We start from the raw sequence: 26,195 nt of genomic DNA on the forward strand, positions 1-26,195 counted from the left end.
GACAAGGGCTACCGAAAATACATCTCAATTGGTTTCCTCATGGCTAAGCGTAGACTCGCATGTAGATGGGGACCGTTGAGAGCTCCTAAGTTTAAGGAATCGATAAGGGACTTATTATTCTGTCAAGAACAACTGCTTACATATGAGGAACTGCTCCCACCTACATCACGTCCTAAAGATATATGGGAGCCCCCCAAGACCTATCTAATATCCCACCCAGTTGAAAATGTTACCGATGATGCAGGTAGATAAAGGGGGGGGGGAGCGATGTGCAAGACGAAAGTATAGTACGGACAAGAGGAAGGTACAAACTGCAAGGTAATACACAGGCCCAAAATGATCTGCGAACAAAGTTGTGATAGATGGGTCAGACCTTGAATTGGGTAGAAGATTGGACTGATTACTAGGTGCATGAACTGATACAATCAGGTATCAGATCCTTAGTAATGATGGGAGTGCAAGGGAACGTAATGTGAAAAACGCAGCACAGCAACGTTGTAAAAATATGAGGCAAGAAATAGATCTGTCAATTGTTAACAGATACCTATGTATGATGCATACAAGTGATGGATATGTATGTACCAATGTCTCAATATTTTGTTTTACGCTGTAAACTGGAGTAATTTTCAATCAATATAATATTTTTAAAAAAACATGGGTTGGCCTCACCAAATGTAGTATAGGATGTATTTAAAGCGTATATAAGAGGGCAGGTGATAGTGAAAGAAGTCACCATCAATACAAAGAGCAAAAGCAGGGCTTGGAGAATGGTGTCTAGGAAGGACCTGTTTGTTTTTCATTAAATGAGCAACAGGATGGCCAGGAATTTTGTATGGTTATTCTGGAAATAGTTGCAAATGAGAGTTTCCCACATACAGATTTTTTTTTCTCTAAGATACTATTCGGAACATGAATGTTTCCAATGCTTAAATGCCTTCTCAACAGTAATGGAGTTTGAAAGATTTGTATACCTTCCCATTTCTGTAAATCAATATAATTTAACAAATTGATGTATCAAGCTGTGCACTCTAACTTTTGTTCAAACTGTGGATCTAAGGTTGTCTCAACACTTTCTTTAACCATTGTGAATACTAATTTATGTGTAATGATATATGAGGTGCTCCAGATAATGCAAAAATGAATACTGTAATTACTGATGACACTGCTATTCAAACTTCCATATCTGTATGCACTTTTACTTGTCCGGCACTTATTTTCCATCTTGAACAAAATGCTATTTCTGGTCATTACACCATATATTTAAGGAACAATAAAGGATGAACTCAATGTGATGACAGTAGGTTAACCTTTAAAGACAGATTTCCCAAAAATGTATGGAAAGTTACCTTCTCATACTAACTTCAAAATTATTATTGTAGGTCAGAACTTCAATATCTGTGAAATATTGAGTACATACTGAATACTCCCTACAGTTGATATGTCATTATGCATCCCAGCATGGTTGATGACTTGTAAAGAAATCAACTGCTTTAGGTAAGAAATGTAGTTAGTAGGAATCGCTTTACAAATGAAAATACAACTCACAGTTGAACAAGCACAGTGTTAAAATGGGTTTTTTCACAATCAATTTTATATGTGTTTTTTCATCAGTGTTTGATTATGAACAAAAGAAAATGCTTATCTTCACTCTGGTGGGTGATAAATGATTATATACATTAGTAGTTTCCCTGTTACTTCCATCTGAACAACACTAAAGAAAAACATTTTGTTTGATTATCTATCTATGTTAATACAAGTACATGAAATCTATTGTACAGTTGTGTTACACATTAACAAAAGAAATTACATTTGCAACTTAAAAAGTAACAATAGTATTCATTTACTATACGTACCTACAAAATGTCACGTATGGTTCACTTACCTTCTCCTTTTCTCTTTTCTATATATTACTACCAGCACCTGTAAGTTAAAAAGTTGGGATAACAACCAGCTCATCAGTATAATGAATTTGAAAATAGTTCTAGTAAGAACTTTTTTTGGTGTCCCCCCCACAAACTATAGGTCAATGGAACCCACTATAAAATGAAAAACAAAGAGCACCCAGCAGGGCACTAAAAAACCTGCTGCAAGAAAAAAAGCCTATGGGTTTTGCAGAGGACAGCAGTGAGCTATCACATGCTTGAATTACTCTTCCCTGTGACAATAACTGTTTGACATTCCTGTGATCCCTAAGACGTATAGCTGTCCTGATCCATGGGATATTAATTACTGGTATAATGAATATGTCACCTGCCATGTTTTCACTTTCTTCTCCCCCACTAGAATGGTAAAAACGTGCCAGACCACTGACTCTTTGAGCAGCTTTCGGCACTCCAATTTCTGTTCCTAAATAGCAATGACCTCCTCTTCCTCCTCCAATGCACCACAAGCAACAGCAGTGAGTTCTTCTCCTTCAGCCATGTTTTCAAACTCCCTAGAAACACAGCAGAAGCAGCAGCAGGCCCGTTTCACTTCTGATCAGGTCAGAAAAGCAGAACTGTAATGAGCAAGAATACAATCCGCCTTTCTATTGGCTAAAATGAAATGATCCCATAAACTTTTTTACTATCGCAAAGTGCTGCAGTACCGGCAAAATTCTGAAAAAAATAATATGCTGCTTATTAGTACTATGCAGCCCATAGCCTGGTTACAAGTTTCATGTATAATTATTCCCATTACTATACCTACAAATACATTTCAATAAATAGATAAAGAAAATACATAGTGCTACAAAACAGTAGCCTAATTCTACAAAACAAAGAAAAACACTCTTTCTAAAATTTAAATTTTAATATACATTTTACATCAATTAATTACATAGGGACACAAGTTATTTTAACTTCATAATGTAAAAAACCCAGGAAATTCACAAAAAACAAAGGTTAGAACGTATCATTAGAGGTTATTATATTACAGTGCTATTACACAACACAGATAAACTACACAAACATTAGAAATACTTAAGTTATAGTTATTTTTAAAGTCGTTCATTCAAACATTATTTGTCCGAATTATACTACGATCCACAATCTAACATCGAATGTCAACGCCATTCATACAGTCAAGCAACTATAACTCGCCAATTGCATATCTAATATTTACACCATTAAATAACGTCTTTGTAACACATTATTTTAGCAATTATATATACATACTGATATGCAGCTGTAAATGCTTGCTTTTACATTTGATATAAATATTTTGAGTTATAGTTGTTTGACTCACGACTCCCTCTTCCCTCTAAATTTGCTGAAAAAATCATGAACACAGAACTATCTAAATTTATTAAGGAGAATCATATCCTAGACTTACGCAGTTCAGGTTCAGATCAAGACACAGTACAGAAACTGCCCTGGTCAAAGCAACGGACGAGGTAAGGATGGGACTAGACAGAGGGGGAGCCACTGCCATTGTTCTCCTTGATCTATCGGCTGTGTTCAATACGGTGGACCAGAAGACTTTGATTCACCATTTAGCGAAGATAGGGATCAAGGAGAATGCTGTTTCCTTGCTCACTTCCTTTCCGATAGGAGACAAACCCTAGCCCTAGGTAAATTGAGTCAACACCCTTTTCTCTGCCATGTGGGGTCCCACAGGGATCCTCACTGAGCCCAACTCTTTTTAATCTCTATGTATCTAAATTGGCCCCACTTATCAAAAAGTTCAGTCTGGATCTTACCTCTTATGCTGATGACACCCAACTGGTAGTTTCAGCCTTCAACAGCAATCTGTCTGGACCTCAAAATGTCAAGAATCTATCAAAGCAGTCAGCTTCTAGAGGAGCAAGCGATGCTTAAAGCTCAACTCCGGAAAAACAGAGGTGAGTTTATTTGGGAACTTCTCTCCCCCATGGTCCCCAACCTGGTGGCCAGCTTTGTTGCCTCCGCAGACGCCCCACGCCCCCGATCCCTGTCTCCAAAGCAAAATACTTGGGGGTTAACATCAATGACTAACTCAATCTTGGAGCCCAGGTCTAATCAGTGGTATCCTCACCCAATCACACCCTCAGAATGAGCAGGAAAATCTTCCCTTACATCCCGGACAATTCCAGGAAAAACTTGATTACTGCTCTAGTCCTATCAAAGTTGGATTACTGTAATAGCCTCTAGATGAATCTGCAAGAAAAGCATGCCAGCAAACTTCAGTTAGTGCAGAACACCGCAGCCAGAATGGTTCTGAATCTCCCAAAATTGCATTCTATCTACCCTGGGTTCCGAAAACTACACTGGCTTCCGATCTACAGCCAGGTAAAATTCAAAGCTCTCTGCCTGACGCACAAAGATCTCTACCATAGAGGACCAGACTTTCTGAGGCATACCTTCCAATGGTACATACCTAACAGACCCTTAATGATCCCCAGAATCAGGACGGCTAAATGGGGTGGGAGAAGCTTTATATTCAGTACAACTAAACTATGGAATAGCCTTCCGGCCCACATCAAAGCCATCCCATTGATTCTCGCATTTAGGAAAGAAATTAAGACCTGGCTTGTTAACAACTAAATGCGCCATCCTCAGCAAGCTCAGGTTTCAGTTAGCGCCAAGACACCCTCGGGTATTCGTGCGCTTTAGAAATCCTCTTAACAATAACATAACATAACGTTGACATTTGGGGTTAGTTTCCTTTCCTGTAAGCCAATCTTTGTTATCTTCCTTGTTGATCTGTCTTGTTGGATACCTGAAATCATTTAGAGAGGTAAATACCCAACCTTTATCCCCTTCTTGCAGCTGGTGATAATTCAAAGGTTAGCCAGTGTAAAGCCCTAATCAAAGCGATATAGATGTGCAAAGTTTATTCCTGAAAGCAACTTTTCATGTACTTCCACTTCATTAGCCTTCATGTACTGGGTTTTATAATTCCCTTTTGCGTATGACCAAGAATATCCTTTCTCTTCCAAGTGTTAGTTCGTGCTGAAATCACATCTTTCTGTATGTTTGTTGCGAGTACTGTGAAACCGTGTTATGCCCATAACGTGAAACTATTTTTTATGAGAGTTTAATCCTTGCGTTTGCGTAGATTTTTCTTGTGAGTGACTTAGCACTAGTGAGGGAAAGGCACAACCAATTAAACCACATGTTGAAAACAGAAAGTATGCAATAATAAAGTATCTTGAAAGTCCAGATAATTACGCGAAAGCCCAACTCGCATAGCATTCCATGGCCTTTGCATGTTTTTGCAGTTTTTCTTGGTAATCTGCAAAGGTCTTGAAAAAAAAAACATTGCAACTGTACACACCCACACATGCCACATGAATAATGGGCACCTTTCTCCACATAAATGGTAAACAGGCTCATTAAAAAAAAAAATCCTATTTCTCATCCTCATTTTCACTCATACACCATAGAGTCAATCCCATTTTTCCCAGTCTGCCTCCTTCAGTCCCCAAAGGAGACAAGATGTCAGTATGAAAAACAACGATGGGATCGGACTTTGGTGTGGAAAAAAGAATAAAGTTGGATAGTGGTTTTGGATATAACCCTAGTTTGTTACCCATCTGGGCTGGTACTTGTCCACCCATTCAATGCACAGCAGCTTCTTCCTATAGAAGCGGGTAGTGCCAGCAGTCTGAGGGCCGCGTATTGACGCAGTGTGACATGAAACCCAACAAAAGAGGAGCATGAAGAGGAGACTCTCCAGAACCTTCTGCGACCAATTTCCTAGAGCTGGGCAGAGCCCTAAACTGCATTTTTACTCAGTGGAGTAGCCAGTTTGCTGTGCGCCCTCATTCAAGGAAGGAAACTACCCCCCTGGGTGCTGTTTGAATTGCAAAATGCATCAATAATTAGGGTACAGTGAGCCCCTCAGACCTCTGGGCCTCGGTGCTGCGGCACCTGCTGCACCAGTGGAAGCTGCACACGGTTTTTGTTCTCTGTTCTACTGCAATTGCGCTTAATACATCTTTCTTAAGCAATCCCGATGCGACTTTCCCTGTCCTGCTTATTGTTGTAATACCTCAATTTATAATTTAGTTGTTTAATACCTCAATTTATAATTTAGTTAAGGCCCTGTCTCATAATATGCTTGCGGTGATAGGATCCATTCGGACCTTCACTGGTCCACATAGGTCCCAAACCTGCTCTTACCCTGTAATTGCTTGGATGGCATCATGTCAAGCCCTAAATGCCCCAGACCAATACCTGGCTGGTCTTAAAATAGTACCCTGGTCAACTATAGTACTTTCTCTGGTCTGAACATCCCTCTCCTGTATTCTCCTGATCTCTAGATGCTTGCACAAGAGATTGCAAGGACAGAAGACAGATCTTTTAATTCAGATATTTTCGATTGCTAAAACCTGGCACAATATGTGCTGGGAAAGAATTAAAGTATTCCAAGATCTACACTTCAGAATCGGGAAAACACGTGGTATATCTCCATTATACCCCCTTCTGAGGTCTGGAACATGAAATACTATGGTAACACCACACCTTATAGATACCTTACCCCGTGGTCATGGTAACGGACAATGTGAAATTAGGTTGTGAGTCTTACTGCCTAGGACTGGTAAAGTATTTTCTTTCTTATGCAACCTATGCACAACTCAATCAATTATTATGAGTGCCCCAGACTGAAGGTGGTATTAATCGTACTTAATAAAGTCTGACTGCCCAAGATTCCGAAAATATTGGGTGCGATGATTTTCTGGAGCATTTCATAGATATTGTGGTACTTGCACCAGCATCATCATTTCACAGTAAGCACCATATTTCTCCCCTGTTGAATTCAGACAGGTTTGACATGCTGAAATGGTTTTATTACACCTGGTAATTACTGGGTGCAGTAAGCTCCACACATTTTGGAATTTCGACCTCTGAATAAACAGGTGTGTAGTGTTTGGAAAACTATCCCTCACTCACAATCAGTGCCTACACCTACATTTGAAGTGATCCTGACATTGTTTTTTACTATTATCTATTTTTCCTTCCATATTAAGCTCATTGTTGTCATTTGTAACATTTTGTTTGCCAAAGGCTAAGAATCAAAGCAATACAAAAAACAAGCATTGAGAAACCAATAGTTCTGACGTTCACTGCATTTTGACTTTATTAATGCTTGTTTGTCATGGTTTTAGCAAAACGTTATAATTGGGGGACCTGGTGGGCCTCTTTACGTTTCTCTATTTTTTAGTTCCACAGTATTCTCGATGTTGTCATTTTGTAAAATTCTGCTTGCGAAAGCGAAAGGCCAATACTGAAAATAGAAAACAAGCATTGGCAAAGTTGGGATGCCAGTCTTTTTTGTCTGTGTCAAAGCATGTCTTGCGATGGTGTTTACAAAAACTTTATTATGGGGGAAGCTGACATATGCCTGTCAATCTGAAAATAAAACATTTGCTAAAAAAGCTAAAGTATTTTTTGATCCCGAGAAGCACATTGCCATAGTAGTCCTGAATGGAACTATTTTGTATGTGGATGTGTTCCCAGTCAAAGGCAGCATGCTCGCACTCACAGTAAAGATAGCCAATGACTAAAGGTGGATGCCCCATTGCTCCATGCTGTAGTTGACAAAAATGTGAATGACTCAATAACACCAATAAATGAAGAGGACTGGCTAAAAGACGCTGCAAATAAGTGTAATATGTATATGTTGATCGTAAAATCAAAAGGGCCAACGCCAGACTTAAAGAACTGATGGGCATATCAACAACAACCGGCGATAATTATCGCTAAGCGCACTTAGCGCTAGGATAATTATCGCCGGCTAGCGTGGATTTTTATCGCTGAGATAGCTTGCTATTAGCAACGCTTTTCTCAAAAGCGATAAAAATCCTAGCGCTAACTGCCTAACGTGAGATTATCGCTGGAAACCCAGCGATGATCTCACGAAATGTGGCGTTAGCTTATTGATAGGGCCTCACAAACTTAGCCATGATATCCACCCTCCATAGGATATCATGGCTAAGTCAGTCCTGAAGCAGGCGTAAGGAAAGTAGCGATAACAGGGGTTATCGATACTTTTCTTGCCACTATGCTTCATAGCGTGGGGCTTGATGATAGGAGAAATGTCACTTAGCGACATTTCTCCTGTCATGTTAGGTCAGGAACGCCCACTTTGCATCTCATTAGAGATGCAAAGCTGGGCGTTAAGATTTCGTGCGCTAAAGCAAGGTTTCACGCGTTAGCGTGACCTTGCTAATTAGGCGATAAAATTATCGCCGCTTTTCGGCTGAAAACGGCCACAAAAGCGGTGATAATTTTCTATCGCCTCGTTGCTGATATGCCCCTAAATTGAACTACTTACCCAGACATAAATAAAACAACCACTGAATGCTTCTTACCTCTCATTTGCAATTCTGCATCTTCCGACATAGATCTCACGCTTAACATTTAGCTTGCATTGCTTTTGACAGGTTTGATTAAGTAAAAATTGGAAAGGTGGATGCTCTGTTCCATATGCTGTCTGAAAGCCATCTGGTTTTCTCTCATCGTATTTTACTTGCTATCTAGTTCTCAAGACACTTTGGGATCCTGCGTTTCATCATTCCTTATGTTGGCTGTCACCCTCACTCCCTCCTTTAGATCATCTTTAAATAGACAGTTTCTTTTAGTATTAAGAGCAACTATAAATTCGAAGTAAAGCTACATGAAAGAGTGTTGGTAAAGAAATTCCCCTGAATATGAAAGTCTAAACCTTTACATTTAACCTATGTGATAGTGTTTTGTAAAGACTTGGGGCATATCATCAAGGACCGGAGATAATTATCGCTAAGCGCACTTAGCGCTAGGATAATTATCGCCGGGTAACGTGAAATTTTATCGCTGAGATAGCGTGCTATTAGCAACGTTTATCTTAAAAGCGATAAAATTCCAAGCTCTAACTGCCAAATGTGAGATTATCGCTGGAAATCCAGCGATAATCTCACGAAGTTTGACGATAGCTTCATGATAGGGCAAGGCATACTTAGCCATAATATCCACCTTACATAGGATATCATGACTAAGTCAGTCGTAAGGAAAGTAGCGATAACAGAGGTTATCGCTACTTTGCTTGTCGCTCTGCAGGTTAACATGCCCATTGATAATAGCAACATTTCTCCAGTTATGTCAGGGCAGGAACGCCCACTTTGCTTCTCATTAGAGATGCAAAGCTAGGTGTTCAGAATACAGGTGCTAATGCAACGTTTCACGCGATGGCGTGACCTTGCTGATTAGGCGATAAAATTATCGCCGCTTTTCATCCGAAAACGGACGCAAAAGCGGCGATAATTTTGTATCGTCTCGTTGATGATATGCCCCTTGTTTCTTTTAGAATCCAGTGTAAATTGTGGTTGAATGTCGCAACCCAGTTTCCCCGTATTTCTGTCTAATTTGGATTTGCTTTAAAAACCATTAAGATTCGGTTGATTAATTGGAATGACATTACTTTACAAAAAAATTACATGAGACCTGTCTCCAAATTTTATGTCAGGACCGGAGGAGGGGATGAGGTTTCAACTTTCTCCACTTTTATTACCAGCAGCAATCAAAATGTTTGCATCAAAATTAAAACAACATTTCCCATGAGTCCGGGAGGAACGTCCCAATAATTTTTGGATCCCAACCCTGTGAAGCCAATGCTCCTGCCAAAGGGATTTCCTTTTGTTGTTGCTAAAGGGATTTCTATGACTCCCACGCCAACCCGATTTTTAGAAGCTGACTGCAGCCGTACTACTGAGTCCCCTATGGCACCTTTGCAGCCTAACAGGGGCTGCTCCTCCACGTGGGCGGAGGAGCGTCGCCCCACTGCTTTCTTGCAGTGCGAGAACCAGAAACATAAAATGGTATTTTAAATACCATTTTATGTTTCTGCTTCTCGCACTGTGAGAAAGCAGAAGGGTATGCCTGCTTGGGGGCAGGCGGGTGGGTGTTCCTGCTCCAGGCAGGGGAGGAGTGGCTTGCCCACTGTTGTGGGCGCTGACTGTTGTGGCTGTAAAGCTAATGCTCCTACCAAGGGAATTTCTATGCCCCCATCCCAATTTTTTAAATTGAATGTAGTCCTAAAAATGAGCCACCTACTGCACTATCCTGCCCTGCAAACAAGGTGAATTTGCTGAGTTGGAATTTTGCTGGGCTTGTCACTATATTGCAAATGAAGACCTGGTTAGAGCGTGTTACATCGTATGACATAATCGTTTTTCAGTAGACTTGAGCTCCCAGGGATTTATTTAGTGATGAATGTATCAGTTTTTCTTCCTCAGCTTTATCCTCTGGGATGTGTAGGGCCCATGCCAGGCTAGCCGTCTGGTTCAAGGCCACCCTTGACTGCCCCATACCTTCGACTGGTTAATCCAGGCACTTCAATTGAAGCGGTCCAAAACTTTCTGTATCATGCTCATCAATTTTTATAATGATAAATTTTCATCCAATGCTAATCCTAATTTTGCCTTCTTTTTAATTTATTGGTGATCTGGAATAGAGACTTACATGTGTAGATAATGGCATTAACATTATCATCGCCGGAGATTCCAACTCAAAACTAGGCTTCGAGGAGGACAGCCATCCATGTCCAGAACTACACATTTTAAAATCTTATTCCACAGTAGCCCGTAGAGGCTCAATGTTACTTCCTTACTTGTTCAAACATGACCTATGTAATGTGTTCACAAGGGCCGCCCAATGCTGTCCTTCAATTCATACCTTTTTTATAGGGGCAGGTATGTTGATTATTGATTACATTTTTGTCAGCAAGAATATTCTTGATTTTATTGTGAAAGATGCAATCATTCCTTGCACATACAGTGATCATAGCCCTCTCTCCATTACACTGGCTTGCCCTAAGCTTCACCCTCTGGCTGCTGCCGTGGGGGGCCTTAATGTTCTTCTGAAGAGCGACGGGCTCAAGCTAGTCTGAAAATCTGTCAACTTGAATGTTGCCCTTGGTAGGCTTTGTGCTGATCATCTGAGCACGCTCTACAGCTGCTTCAGCCTGAATCACGATTCTAACTGTAGTGTTGAGCCTTTGTCACCCTTGGGGACACTATCAAATCATACTTTCTAAAGCCTATTGTACATTCTACGCCGCCCCCCCCGTTGCCTCCTGGTTTGACAAGGCTTGCAGGAAGGCTAACAGAGGCCTGCATTGTGCCTTAAGGGATCCGACGGCTGTCACCTCTTGTAGAAGATCTAAAATATTGGCCACCAGTAGAAGGAAGGCAGATCACAGGGAGAAAGTATGGAGCACTCTGGTTACTTTTTGCAGCTCCAGAAACACTAGTTTGTTCTGTCATACCATTAACAATAACAAATGTTTTAAAACTGATTTAAATCTAATTAGCACTAACATTAGCACAGATGCCTGGGTGGACCACTTCAAACATTTGCATCAAATGATCAACATCATTAGCAAGGAGCCAGATCCTGGTTTACCTGCATTTCCCCTAGACATTGAATTCACTGTGAAAGAAGTTGCTGAATACATCCATGAAAGTCCCATGCATAATGCCCCAAGCCAGATGGGGTTCTTATGGATCTGTATAAGTTGGAGGTGGACCTGTGGGCTCATATTATTACTAACTACCCAAACATAGCTAGTAAGATTGGCTTGTCCAAGTCTTGACACTCAGCTATTATTGTACCCTTTTTTTAAAAAGGGAGCAGGGCATCTCCCAGCTGTTATAGACCAATTTCCCTACTGGACTTCTCCGTGAGAAATATTGGTAACGTGATCCTTAACAGAATTTTGACATGGATCACCGATAACCACATTATTTTGGCTGTCCAACTTGGTTTTAGACTTAGCCCATGAATACTGTATCAACCTATATTTATTGATCAATAAATACACCGTGGCCGAAGAGGGCCATTTCAACCTTGCTTTCATTGACCTTTCTTGGGCCTTTAACTGCGTGGTCAGATGCAAACTTTGGGTAGTGTTGGGATTACTTGGGCTGTTATTGCCTGTGACCCCAAAAATCTGCAGCCACGTTGCCTCACTCTCTGGGGAACTTCAATTGGTGCGATCCATAAATTATCATATTTGGGGGTCACTATTGACTCTCAGGGATCTTGGGGCCTCTTCCTAAAACAGATAAGTCTAAAAATCTGTACCTTGACTGATTACCTTTTCAGCCTGGCCTCCAAGCTAGGCAACAAGCCCGTTGCCCCCTTGTTGAGATATATAAAAGGAAGTGTGTACCCATCATAACCTATGGCTGGTCCTCGGGGTATAAATCAGCCAAACATTTGAAGGCCGAAGAAAACAGAGTATGTAGGCAAACTCTTGGTGTCTCTCCAAGGTTGCCTACGTACACTGTTCAGGAGGAACTCGGTTAACAGTATGTAGCCAATGTTATAAACCTGACCCCACTGATGCTACATTGCTCCATTTGGCATAATCCTTAGCCTTCTCTGAATAGGGAGATCATCTCATGTGACAAGGGTCTCCACATCCCCCGGTTTAAGTAAATCAAGGATATCTTTATAGAGTGCAATCAATCAATCTATAAATAAATATTTGGTCAAATAAGATCATAAAAGTACATGTTAAAAAACAAGTACAAACATCACCGTACAATAATAAAAACATTAAGATCAAATGTAAAATATTTAGTGGCAGTTCTTTAATCCTGGCAATCAGACATATAAGTTCATGAAGCATCTTTTTCTTAATGTCAGCCTCTGGGTAATAAAATTAAGAACAGAGAAAAAAATAGTTGGAGACTCAAGGCATTGTAACAAAATCAGATCTTCTTGGTGCGACTTAAAAGGTCTCTGACTTAAAAGAGGGCATACAAAACGTGACCTTGAGAATGCATACAAAGGGCAGAATAACATAAAGTGCTTAGTGGTTTGGCAGGACACCATGTCACAGGGACAGCTCAGGAGAGAAACAAACCATATTCCAGTGATGGGAAAAGCTTCCTCATAGTGAATCATATAAAGTCTGAACCGAGAGAGATAAAACCTGTGTTCAGAGGCTTTGACCGACATTATGTGGGCTCCATTCAATTACTAGTGGAAAGCGATATGTAATATTGGACTGTTACCATATCAGTTGCTTTCCTAAGTCTCAGCTTTTGTTTATGCTTTAGAAACTTTGCCTTAAACCCGCGCCTTAGAGTGGGAGTTAATGTTGTCTGTGTTTGTCCATAAATTAATCAATCCAAGATTTTGGAGAGTGATTTTAACATAATATAACCAAGGAACGATTTCTGCGTTACTTTGTTTAAGGCAGTCTTCCATGATACTATGGGTAAACTTTAACTCAGTGGCTGACCAAATTTTGGCCCATGGCAGGATGGGAGCTATGCCTACTTGTATAGAGTTAGAAAGATCAGCCATTTTTTCACTGCTACCTGATATTACTGTGAAGTATAAAAGCTGGGTTAAGAATAGTTTCAGGCAATTCAGAAATAGGGAAATAATTGAGCTGAGGAAGCCTCCCAACAGAGAGGACTTGTTGATTCAGAGCACTTTCTGGATGGAGCCATACCCGGGATGGGGCCTACTAATAGGGACAGTGCTTTACTAACCAGTTTCAGGCTGGGTCAGATCAGGTTCCAGCTCTTCTTCCCCCTGGGCCAGTTCGATCTTAAATCCATCCTGATCTGTACTTGCGACAAACACTCTCTGCAGACCTTGGTACACTTGGTCTTTTTTTGTGGGTTTTATTGCTGTTCTACAAGAAGGTTTTTAATCCAACTCCTCACAAGCACTTCAATCGCTAAACAAATTCCAGCACTTTTATTCTTGCAGATGCTCATCACTTATGAGGTATGCCTGGGTATGTCCTCTTTCCTCAAACATGCCTACACAGACTAACACTGCTTTGCTAGTTATCCTGTACACCCCTGTCAACTTGCGGTCCAAGCTGAAGTTTGTATTGATTTTATTTTCTGAGAGAGCTCACAGCCTGTATGTTGCATTTAGTTTTAATTACTGCTCCGTACTCAAGCCATGCAGGTCTGTGGTTCTGCTGTACATGCTGCTGTAGTTTGGCGATTCTATTATACGATGGTTGGTCATGTCATGTGTCAGGGGCGTTCTCGTTTTTAACCACACTCTTTGCACCTTTGTAGATGGAATATTAGCCTGCTGAGGAAAATGTCTGCAATGTCTGGACATTTTGTGTTTTACACAAGCTCTCATTTTATGTATACAATTTTAGATGAATTGTTTTATACTGATTCTTAAGTGTTATGGTTTGATTAAGAACCAAAGAAATTTGAAGTTTAGTTTGAATAAAACAAGTTTACTCTCTGAAAATTGAGGAGATCTCTCTGGGTGGAAGTCCAGTGCAGCTAAGTTACCTTCAGGATGCAATCAAATTCAGAGCATTATCACAGGAAATTAGGGATATGTTAAGAAATAAATCCAATATGTCCTGTTCGAAAGTCTAAGAAGGGAAATTGATTTATTTTCCTGTGTCTTCTTGGTGCAGAAGGCATACAAAACCTCCAGACTGATAATAAGATCTAAAGAGACTGAATTGATTTGTGAATAAAACTCTCTTCAAAATAAAAACATTATAATGGATAATTCTTTTGGCATCTCTTTGGGGCAATGGATGACAATGTTAGATTTTTAGGGAACCTATCTCTACACCTCTCTTTTTTTGCTCCATTGTATGAGGAGGGTCATCATTAGCAGTTTTAAGTTCTGTCCTTTAACTTGTCACCCTCACCAAGGGTTTTCACAAAGGACTTAGCATCACCAGTGTCTAGTCAGCACAACAAAGAATTCTTAGTGCATGCCTACCTGGACGGCTGGCTGAACCATTTATCATCGAGATTCAGTGTTCACCCAAAAGTAGTATGTCAAACCTCAGGATGTGCTGGAATTCCGATCAATCACAAAAGTCCCAACTGGTTCGAACTCAGGATCTGAAATTCATTGGAGGCCTTTTCTGGACTTGTCATGGATCTGTATGTCTTCCGCAGCTGTCAAACCATGCCAGTGTCCACCAATCTGGAGAATCTGGGAAATGCTTCAACAAGGGAATAACTTCAGATTCATATGGGAAGCACTGACTAAAAGGGAGCTGAAGTTTTTAATCATCAAAGATTTTATAGGGTTCTGCAAAATCTCGATGTACCATTTTTGGGTTTCCTTACAGGCATTCTGTGTCTTTGTAATAGGATGGACTCGCCCACACCTGGGTTCAGCACCACTCAGCCATTGGGATCCATCATTGCAGACAATGGTAGACCTGATAACTATGATTAAGAGTGTTTGGGGGAAATTACAGTGGTGGATTATTCCTTCAAATCTCAGCTGGGGGATTTTATTGTTTCTACCACCTTTGCTAATCCTGACCATGGATGCAAACACAATTGTTTAAGGGCCCACTAGGGGCCAATCAATGAAGGAAAATGGTTTACAGAAGAGAGATACCATTTCTTGAACTGGAAGGAGAGGAAGGCAGAGTATAATGCTCTTCTTAATCTCTTCCATACTTTATAGAATCAGGTGGTTCTCCAGAGGAGAGACAAGATGGTAGCAAAGTTGTACCTCAACAAACAATCAGGAACAGGTGTCTATTTTGTGTCCCTGATTTACCAAATAATCATCAAGTAGTATTTGATATGTCTAATCTTGCTTTAAGAACAATTTAAGCAACCAATTTAAAATCCTGTAGAAATAGTTCCTGAAGTGGGTTTTGTTCCTTCATCACTTGCAAAAGGAGGAGGAAGAGATGAGTGCCTAACTTTCCATCTGAATTGAAGTGGGGATTATTAGCTCAAGTACTGTCACACTGTGCCTTTGTTTTGTTTCTGTCCTCTTTCCACCATTGATGACCATGGCATAGAGACAGGCAGTAAAGTGTATCACAGAACTTAGACAACAATTGTTTAAGGACAGTGAAATCATATTGCATTTTATTTATAAGCTGATTGTGTTGTCTGCAAAAGAATGACACTGTAAACCTTTTATCTGTGATGATTCTGAAATAATAATGATCCTATGTAAATGAAGGCTAAGATCTGTCATGGGCACCAGAAGTGACACTAGTAGCATGATCATCAGAAGATATTGGGGTGGGAACCCATAAAATATGATGGACTCAGAATATGGAAACCTTGGGGCAGAAGCTGGTTGCAGCATCGTTGTTTCAGTGCATAGGAAATGTATTACTTGTGAAAGAAGTAGCTTGTGTAAATGCTCCAATGCATACTGCTTTTTGATAGTTTGGGAAGGTTCTAAGGCTTGGTGTTTCTGATCTGTGGCAAGTTACATGACAGTTGCTGTTCTCTAGAGCTATATTGGATCCTAGGGTATGACTAGCCACGCCTAGACCCACACCCTTGCTTGGCAATCAGAACTCTGAGAAAGCAGCAGCAGACGTTAGTTGAAAATGCAACTTACCTGAATTTCAAGCCTGTTTACTGTGACTATGAAAACTTATCATAGGGGTTTCCAGCTGATGCTTTAAATTTCATGAAATTTCAGGAGGCCACAAGTATCTATGAGAAAATAAACAAAGCCAAAGAAATTGGAATGATTAAGCATGTTTTTCTCGAATTGCGAGTATCCAAGTAATGAAAAACACTGTTGAAAGAAAATTAATCTAAGACTAGAATCTAAGACAGAATTCTGTGATGAAATTTCTAACACTTAAAAATGACATACATTTTTTTTTGTTTTAATAAGTATTAGCGAGATATTAAGTTACCGGCTTTATCAATAATCAGCAGTGTTGGCTGTACTAGACGATTTATGAATGGTATTCCATAGTTTATTCCAACAGGATATGGACCAAACAACCTGTAAATCATGTTTCCATTGAAGTTCAACATTGGACTTGAGCTTGGATGCAAATGGACAAGGAAGATATTTATATAAAAAAACAGGCTTTAGAATGGTGTTGCAACAAGGAGATCATCTTATCTTCAGAAGGACAGTGGCGGTCCCCAGGGCCAAGATTGGCCATGGGGAGGGGGGGGCGTGGGTTCCCCCTCCCCATCTTATTTAAAATATAGCTGAAGCATGATCAGATATATGGTAGGTGCTCTATGCAAGTCATGTATTGTACTTCTCTCTTATCCACAAGAAAGTAACCAATATGGGAGAAGTGACCATGTTTTTACAGTGATGGGAATATCTTCACCCTTTCACAGCTTTTAACCTCTAGATTTCACTAAGTCCAACCTCTTCTCTCAAAAAGAATCGATATGAAAGGGATTTACATCGGCACACATGGTTATGTTTTGTTCATCTATCTAAAGTATTATCCAAAATGATGTTAAAGTCTTTGCCCATTATAACTGACTCTTTAAAGTCCAAGAGGTTAACAACGACCTCTATCAGGGGCCTCGGATCATCAATATTTGGGCCATAATAACCCACACAAAGGATGTTCTTGGAGCCTACTCACCTTCCCTGGCATCTACCCTTGATCACAAGACTTTCACTCCAGAGTTGTCCCTAACTAGTATTGCTACTCCCCTCATGCACCCCAGTTGTGTAGTGCATATGACCTGGTGAAGCCACTTTTGTTTGCTGAAAAGGGTCAAACATTCTGAATTCTGCAAGTAGGTTTCTTGGATTATCATTATCTTTGCCTTCTGGTCCCTTAAGTACTGAGCCACTAAGATTTGCTTTCATTTCATCCTTAAGTCATTTACATTCCAAGTTAAGGATATTGGTTGACCCCCTTCCTATGCAATCTACTAATCCAAGATGCTCATATCTAAACCCAGGCACCTAGCAACAGCATTTCTTGACCACCTCCTCTGTTAAATTTAAAAACAATTTAGTACCTATTTTGTTTGTTTTCCTCCCAAATGCTCACCACCCTGTGCTTCCCCCTATGTAGAACCTTTCCCTCCATCTTGTATGACATTATCCTTATGTCGCATTGTAATTGCCATCAGTAGACCACTGAGCCATCCTACCTGTATATTTCGAAGAAAAGAAAAATGAAAAAAAGAAACTGGCCATATAATTTCAGGACTCCTGCTTATTTATACTTTTTTGTCTTGATTTGCTGGATAAATTGATCTAATTCCACAGTTTCCCTGAAGCTGTGCATTTGATTATCATACATATCCTTCAGCAGTGCAGGGAATTTGATCTGGGTTTTGCTGCCAAGATCTTTCAACTCATCAATGCGCTTCCCCAGCTCCCACTGCGCGGCACTGGATATATCCGAGCAGATCTGGAAAGTTATCCCTTTAGCCAGCAGAGATCCCGCCTTAAGTGCAGTCCTCAAAATCTGCTCCCTCACAGAGTGTCATAAAATTCACCAACATCTTCCTTAGTTTCTTATGACCAGATACCAATCTAAAAGGATAGCAGTGCACCCTCTGAATTTCTTGCAACAGGTCTATCTAAGTGTCAGCTGGGAAAGCCACCTCCTTCAACAGGTTTACTACACATAATGTAATGTCTTCTCCCTCTGCCCACTCTGGTATATTCAGGAGGAGCAAGTTGTTCCTTCTGGCATTATACTTGAGCCTTTCCATTCTGTCTATGACCTCGCACCAGCAACCCCCTGCGACTGATACTGCTGCATCGGTGCACATCTTTCCTGTCGTTCACCCTTCGTCTCCTTTGCCCTGTTGTCTGCTCTTTCTTGCCTCTCTGCCTCTTTTGTCCTATATTTTTCTGCTCTGACCTCTGTTTTGTGCCTTTCTTTACTGTTTTCCCTCTTTTTGCCACTCTCGCTTCGTCCCCCACCCGCTTCCTGCCCAACCCCCTTCCCAGCATTTCCTTGCTCCCGCCTCCCATCACACAGCACCCCTCCCTGCCCCCAAGACCTACTTAATGGAGGTTGCAGCGTGACCGAACGCAGCAGGTACACCGCTGGAGTTCCGAAGGCAAGCCAGTCTGTGCCGGTCCATGCCTGGACCGAGCTCAGCATCAGGAACCCTGGCTCTTCCAACACCCATTGCTACACCGCCAAACAGCTCCTGGCTGGATGCCAGATGCTGTCACAGCAACTGCTGTACCACCTCCCCTGAGCAACCAAAGGTCTTTTTACCTGCTGACACTGCAGATGCTCTTGCAATACAAGCCTGCCAGCCCACACAGCACCACACACAACCCCTTACCAAAATACCTCTAACAACCCAGAACCTCTCCAGTGCATCCTCATCGACATCCAATCCCTCTGAAAATATGCCACAGAAATCTGGGACACCATCACCACCCTCGCCCACGACATAGCCTTCATCACTGTAACCTGACTCAGCCCCTCCTCAAACCCCGACATCACCACAGCAACACCTGTCAGCTATGAAATGTTACAACAAGACCGCACCAACAAACACAGCAGAGGCATCACCATCATCTCCAAGGAAACCATCCAGTGCATCACCACCAACGACGACCCCAAACCCTTCATGGAGCACCTCAACTTCCAACTGCAGACCGACACCCGGATAACATTAAGAGACACACTCATATACAGTCTTTTGGGACCTTGACTGGCATTTTGAGATGCCATCGCCAACCTCATCGCCCCTCTAACCAACAACTTCAATCACTACACGCTACTCGGTGACCTAAACTTTCACCTTGATGATACCAGCAACGCCAATTATACCACCAGTCTGGAGAATATGCACAACATCAGCCACACCGAACTAGTCAACAAACCCATGCACAAAGCTGGACACACACTCGACCCCAACTTCACCTCCAGCGACAGAGTCAAATTCAGCCACATCACAGAACTCACCTGATCTGACCACACCGTTGTCCACTTTACCATCCTCAACGCACAGCATACCATCACCAGGCACCACAGCTCTTCCTACCACAGCTGGAGTAAGGTAACAGAAACACAATAGACTCAGGTCCTCAGCACCACCCAACCCAAGACCTCATCAGACCTAGAACAAACCATCCAGAACTTCACCACCTCGATCACCGAATGCGCCGATAGAGTCACCCTATTGAAGCCAGCAAGATCCAACAAAACATCAAGACAAGCCAGCTGGTACACCCCATGGCTCAGATGCACCAAGCGAAACTGCTACCGGCTAAAGAAACAATGGGGCTCCACCAAAAATTCCTCCGAGTGAGCCTCTCACAAAGAAGCCCTCAGCAAATACCACCTGCTCATCAAGAAAGCCAAAAGAGCCGATATCCCAGCGTGCATCGACACAGCAGCCAACCACTTGAAAGGACTATTCAAAATAGTCAAGAAATACTCCAACATAGCAGTCACAGAGAACACAAGATCACAAGAACTCTGCAACACCCTCTAGGACTATTTCCATATCCAGATCACTACCACCTACAACAACTTTGACCCACAGGTCTCTACCTCAACAACCTTGGATAACCTACACACACCAGCCGTACAATCACCGAATAGACCCCACTCTCCACACAGACCACCATGACCATCATGTTGTCCATCCACTCAAGGGTAATCACTGACTCATGCCCCCACCTTCTCTTCAACCTCGGAACTAATCGCATCAGCTCAGAACTCACCAGCATTCTCAACACTTCCATCATCATGGCATCCTTCCCGGACAGTTAGAAACACTCAGAGATCAGACCCCTTCTAAAGAAACCCTCCTCTGATCCCGGCAAACTAAAAAACGATTGACCGATCTCTCTGCTCCCCTACCTAAGTACTCGAGAAGGCCATCAACCAACTGCTCACTGAATACCTGCCACAAAACAACCTGCTTTGCATTTCCCAATCAGGATTCCGAGCCACCACAGCTTGGAAACCGTTTTGATAGCTGCCACAGAACCCTCCTCAACTGCGGCAAGACGGCAGCCTTCATACTCCTTGCCTCTCAGCTGTATTCAACACTGTATCCCACCACAACATCATCAATAGACTCCACAGCATCGGCATACAAGAGAATGCCCATAAGTTGATCGCCTCCTTCCTCAAAGGATGTACACAAAGCATCTGGCTGCCGCCTTTCACCTCCGAACCCAAGAACATATTTTGTGGTGTACCCCAAGGATCATCCCTCAGCTGTTAAACACCTACAAGACTACCCTCACTGACATCGTAAGATCCCACAGTCTTAACATCATATTCCACGCAGATGACATACAACACATCTTATCGCTCACTGAAGACCCGCCATCACAAGAACAAAGTTCCACAATACCATGACAAACATAATAAACTGGATGAGATTCAATAGCCTCAAACTCAACTCCAACAAGATGGAAGTACTGATCTTCGGAAACACATTCATATCGGAGCACCTCTTCTGGCCAGCTGAATCCTGACCGACACCAACAGAACACACAGGCAACATCTGCATCATCCTCAACAGCGAACTCACAGTTAAGTGGCAGATCAAAGTAGTAGCCTCCTCCTGCTCCCACACTCTCTCTGCATGATCTGCAAAATCTTCATACAGATTCCAGTCAGCACCAGGAAGACAGTCACCCAGGCCCTAGTCACCGGCCATCTCGACTACGGCAACGCTCTTCACTCCGGCATCTCCACCCAACTGCTCAAGAGACTCCAGACCACACAGAATTCTGCAGCCAGACTCATCCTGGAAATTCCCAAACTAACCCACATCACCCCCACCTCAGAAACCTTCGCTGGGTTCCCATCCAGAAGAGATGGCAGTTCAAGACCCTCATGCATGCTTACAAGGCCCTACATGATCAAGGACCGGCTTACAACCACCAACTCAACTTCCATTAACCAACCAGACAGCTACACTGCTCCTCACTAGCCCTCACACACACCCTCACATCCACAGCAGCCACAGCCGTGCCTTCTCCTACATCATCGCCAAGACCTGGAACGAGCTTCCCCACCACCTTCGAACAGCACCCTCCTTCACAGATTTCAAAAAGAAACTCAAGACCTGGCTTTTCGATAGAGAGTTTACACCCCAGTGCCCAGATACCTCCAGGGTGGCAGTGCTGAGTTCTACAAATACTTACTGATTGATCTTTATTTTTTTGCCTTAGGTGCAGCATTTCCTCCATGTTTGACTGTACAAACTCAACTTTTCCACTGCCTGTTCCATGACCTCTGTACGGGCTGCTGAAGAGTCCAGTTTCTTCGCAAAACTCATGCAAGTGCTCTGGATCTCCCTTTGATTTGATTCTGAGACCTCTAAACCTTTCCTAACCTATGCCAATAAGTTCTGTAGCCTACCAAATATGTTGGCCCCCTCGGGGGAGTCTGTCTTCCTTCACCCAGCTCCCTCCGACCACCCCCCCCTTACACTGATCATGTGCCTCCAGCTGGTGCTGGTCTGCCACTCACTTCTGGGATCTGACCTGGTCCTTACTTGTGTCTCTTTTATTATATTCATCCTCTAATCTTGCAGTCTGTGGCAACAAGCTCTGAAGAGGGTCAAACCTATTTGTAGCAGAAACCCTAGAGAGAGTACCTGCTCTGTGATCGGCTCTATGGAGTCGGTCCTGCGTTCATTCGGTCCCCAATCTTTACTTACTCCCCTGATCAATCCACGCCCATCTCCCCCCCTACTTCTGACACTTCACCTTCCATCACCAGCTGAAATGCCATCTTTACATTGAAAAAGGACCTGAGAGAGGGGGTTACTCTGTGAGCAGATCTTGTCTTCTGCCATTGTTTCCCCCATGAGATGAATAGTCATTAGGGTTTCAGCTTTTCTTGCCTGCCTCGGGTATGCCCTGGAGTTTACCAGAAATTCCCTTGCATCCCCCCTTGCTCTGGTAGTGCTGCACAACCTAGCCCCTTTGTATCCTCCACACCCTCCTTCCTGGAGGTGACATGTAGGTTCCCCCGACTCTAAGGTTTATATGCTATGCCCTGTCATAGTCCCTTCTATACCCCTTATTCCCACTCTTCCTCTCTGGGCACCCTCCAGAGTGCATGTGGGGTGCTAAGTATGGGACAGGGAGCTTTGAGTTGCATTGAACTTCCTCCCGCTGTATGACTGACTCGCTCTTCATGACCATCCGCAGACCCCTCCACTCGGGCCCACTTGCCTGAAATACGTCTGCCTGTTAAAATAGGTCTGCTGAGACTTGTGTACTCCACTTGAGGCCCCCAGGGGTTTTCCCGAGTCCTTGGTGACACTGTTGGTGTCGGAAGATTTGTTGAATTCAAATTTACTTTGTTCTTCTTTGCATCTCAAACAGTTTGCAATTAATTTTCCTCATTTTATTTTGTCGACCATAGCATTTGGCATTCTGATGTGATAGAATAGATGAAACATGCTCAGCAGATAATTTATTGACATGAAATTTCAGTTTAATTAAATCCTGCAATATTATTTAGGAGTTGGAATGATAGTATTTGGCTTCTAAAGTTTTAATATCTTTCAATCAAATAGCTGATTGTTTATCAAATTATCTTCTCTTTTGTTTCACATAGTCTATGATGAAATCTGTCACTATTGCAATGAAGGTATTGAATTCCATATAATAGGAAGAGAAGTATCCTGAGATGTATTAAATGTAAAGAATTCAGAAATAAAGGATTTTGAATTTGGTAATAGGTCCAGAAGAAATGAATTATTGAACTGCCAGCTTCTGGGATGTGCTTGATAAGGAATTAAGTCTCTGAGGGTAGGGGCATGATCAGAGATGTGGATAGATGCAATCTCTGCATTTAATAAGTGTTGTACTAAAGCCTTAGTCAACAATATGTAATCTATTCTTGATTGCGTGTCTGGGTTGGTGAATAAAATGTTTATTCGCTTAAAGAAGGATTGCAAATGCAGCAAGAGAGCTTTTTGGGTGAATTGCAATACTTTAAACCTTTAGAAAACCTTTTAGAAGACATCTTTGGAGGAAGTTGTCCTCAGCATAGTCTCCCCATGCACTTAAAGCGAATGAGTTAGCAAATATATTTTGAGAATCCTCCACAAAATTGGAAATGGGTATCATCAAGTAATAAGCACATTTATACCAGGAGAGAAATGATGGATGGTGTATATCAAACGAGAATAACAGTACCTTAGGTTTTGTAAAAAAGTCTCATGGTGAAAAGAAGATATCGTTCTCCTTAGACGATGTCCTTTGAGGAAGATTGCTGAGGAGCTACAAAATGGCTGTCAAAAATGCTAGTTAGAATATAGGTGGCCACATTGTGCGCAAAGTGCAGCAAATGGTGCCCTATAATGAAAAGACAATCAAATGCTGAAGAAACAAATTTTGAAATGTTTCGCTTAATGAGGGGAAGCAAGGTTTCCCAAAATTATGGTTGTGCCAAAAACAAAATGGCGAATGCGATTACTGAGAGGAAAATGGTGGAATGTAAAATCGAAGAGTTTAGAGGATTTAGGTAGAAAAACCGCAAGACCAGCATACCAGAAAGCCCTTGAGACACTGCGCCATGTCTCTAATCAGGTTTTATCACATCTTGGTTCGTCGAAGGTACTGGCAAGACCACCAGCATGAAGCACTGGGGTTACGCATGCATTCTGCTCAGCGTCCAGACCATGCTCCATCTACAATCATTTACATTTTTTAGAAGATGCAGTTTATGTGAATAATTAATTGAAATGCCTGAAATAGAATTGACAGGTGATCACATTTAAAATGATAGTGACACTAGTGACAATTTTGTGTTATGTAATGAAACCACAATGTTTCTGATGTGATTACTCTCATCCTCATTTTGCATTAGCAACCTTCATAGAGTCATGATTTGATGAATGTTATGGTCATGCGGTCATAGGATAACACAGTCTGCGAGCGCCATGCAAAATCAGTGGTTGGTAAACCACTTCCTGAACCCAATGCTCCAACTCTTTAGTGAGTGTTTAGAAATAATGAGCTTACTTTTGGAAGCTCCTGTGACCACCAGCAGAGGATTGGGGGGCGCAGCATCACTCCCGCTAGGTTTAAAGAGGTTATTCCAAATGTATTTGCCTTGACAAAAGCATTTAGGGAACGAGCACTCCTGTTTGTCTTTGTGCATTTCTAGGAACCTGATTTAGCACTCACTCTCCGTCCTGAATGGGATGAACCAGACCACTTGATTGCTGATTACTTCCAACACAGTCAGTGGTGTTGGTCCCTAGGCAGTTAAGTAAGATCCCAAAGTCCACTATGTAAAATGCCACTGAGAGGTCAAATGGGATGATTAATTTTAACACCTGCTCATCTGAAGGGTGATGCTAATTGCGCTACTGAAGAATTTGAAGAATGTATTGTTCAGATAATAAAAACTTACAATGTAACTCATTTTACACATTTCATACATAATATCACAAAATAACTTGATAAAAAGTGCAAGTTAAAAACTTTTTTCCATGTTATTCCCATATTTAAAACAATTAATTCATACATTAAAATCACCTAAGAGCATACTGCCAAAGTGCAATTGCGAGGGGCTTATTCCACCTATTATTTCCTTTTTCTTTTTTTTTTGTCCTCATACTGCCAAAACTCTTAATGGGATTCCTCCAATCACTCCATGCCAACCTTTACCAGCCCTTGGGAGAGGCTAAAGGAGAGAAAGAGAGCTTTCCCTCCAAGATAATACCGTTACCTTCTCCCACTCCTATTCACATTTCTTGGGGCCCTGGGATGTTACTTAGGCGGCCAGGACCAACGGTACATTGACTTAATCATTGGACCCACTTTCCTTCTCCCTCCAGTTTAACAAAGCAGCCCAGATCTCAACTTTGCTTCTTTGATCACAAGCCATATCTGATTCACTAGTGCAAATGATGTTCTTCAAACATTCAGCAAAAGTCGGGGGGGGGGGGGTTCTGATTTCCACACACTACAGATTTCTCTCCTTGCAAGGATTACCACATAGAATACAAAGTTAGATACAGATCCACGTACTATTTCCGCTGTACCTAGTGAGTCTTATTCCTTCTATTAGTTATTAATCATGCTGCACACTTTAAGTATCCCATTCAGTGGGGCAACAAAATTAATTATTATGTTATGGCCTGCCGGGAATCTCGCAAGCTTTTTTTTATTTGGCCCCGGCATTAGATGAAGTGATCTTACATTGTATAAGGATTTTAAAGTGCAATATGCTTTTCTAAAATCATATCATAACATTACAGTTAATAAACCCTTATTTTTCACATTGTTCTAGGTGCTCATATATTAATGAGCCAGCACGACTCTTGTTATGATTGTCTCTCCTTTCGGGTCGTTTGTTCCTAATTGATATGGAGCAAAAATCCTTACTGTGCACATTTAGCTAGCTTACCCACTACAATATCAACAAACGCTAAAAAATATTCCAGTAAATAGTAAGGGGCAGATTTATGTTCCCTGGCGCATCCCTGCAAATCAGCATGGATGCGCCAGGGAAGATGCGTCACGCAAGATGCGTGACGTATCTGCCGGCGTAAGGTTGGCGTAAGGTTGGCG

This window comes from Triturus cristatus, chromosome 10 (assembly GCF_964204655.1).
Source record: "Triturus cristatus chromosome 10, aTriCri1.1, whole genome shotgun sequence".
Lineage (NCBI taxonomy): Eukaryota > Metazoa > Chordata > Amphibia > Caudata > Salamandridae > Triturus > Triturus cristatus.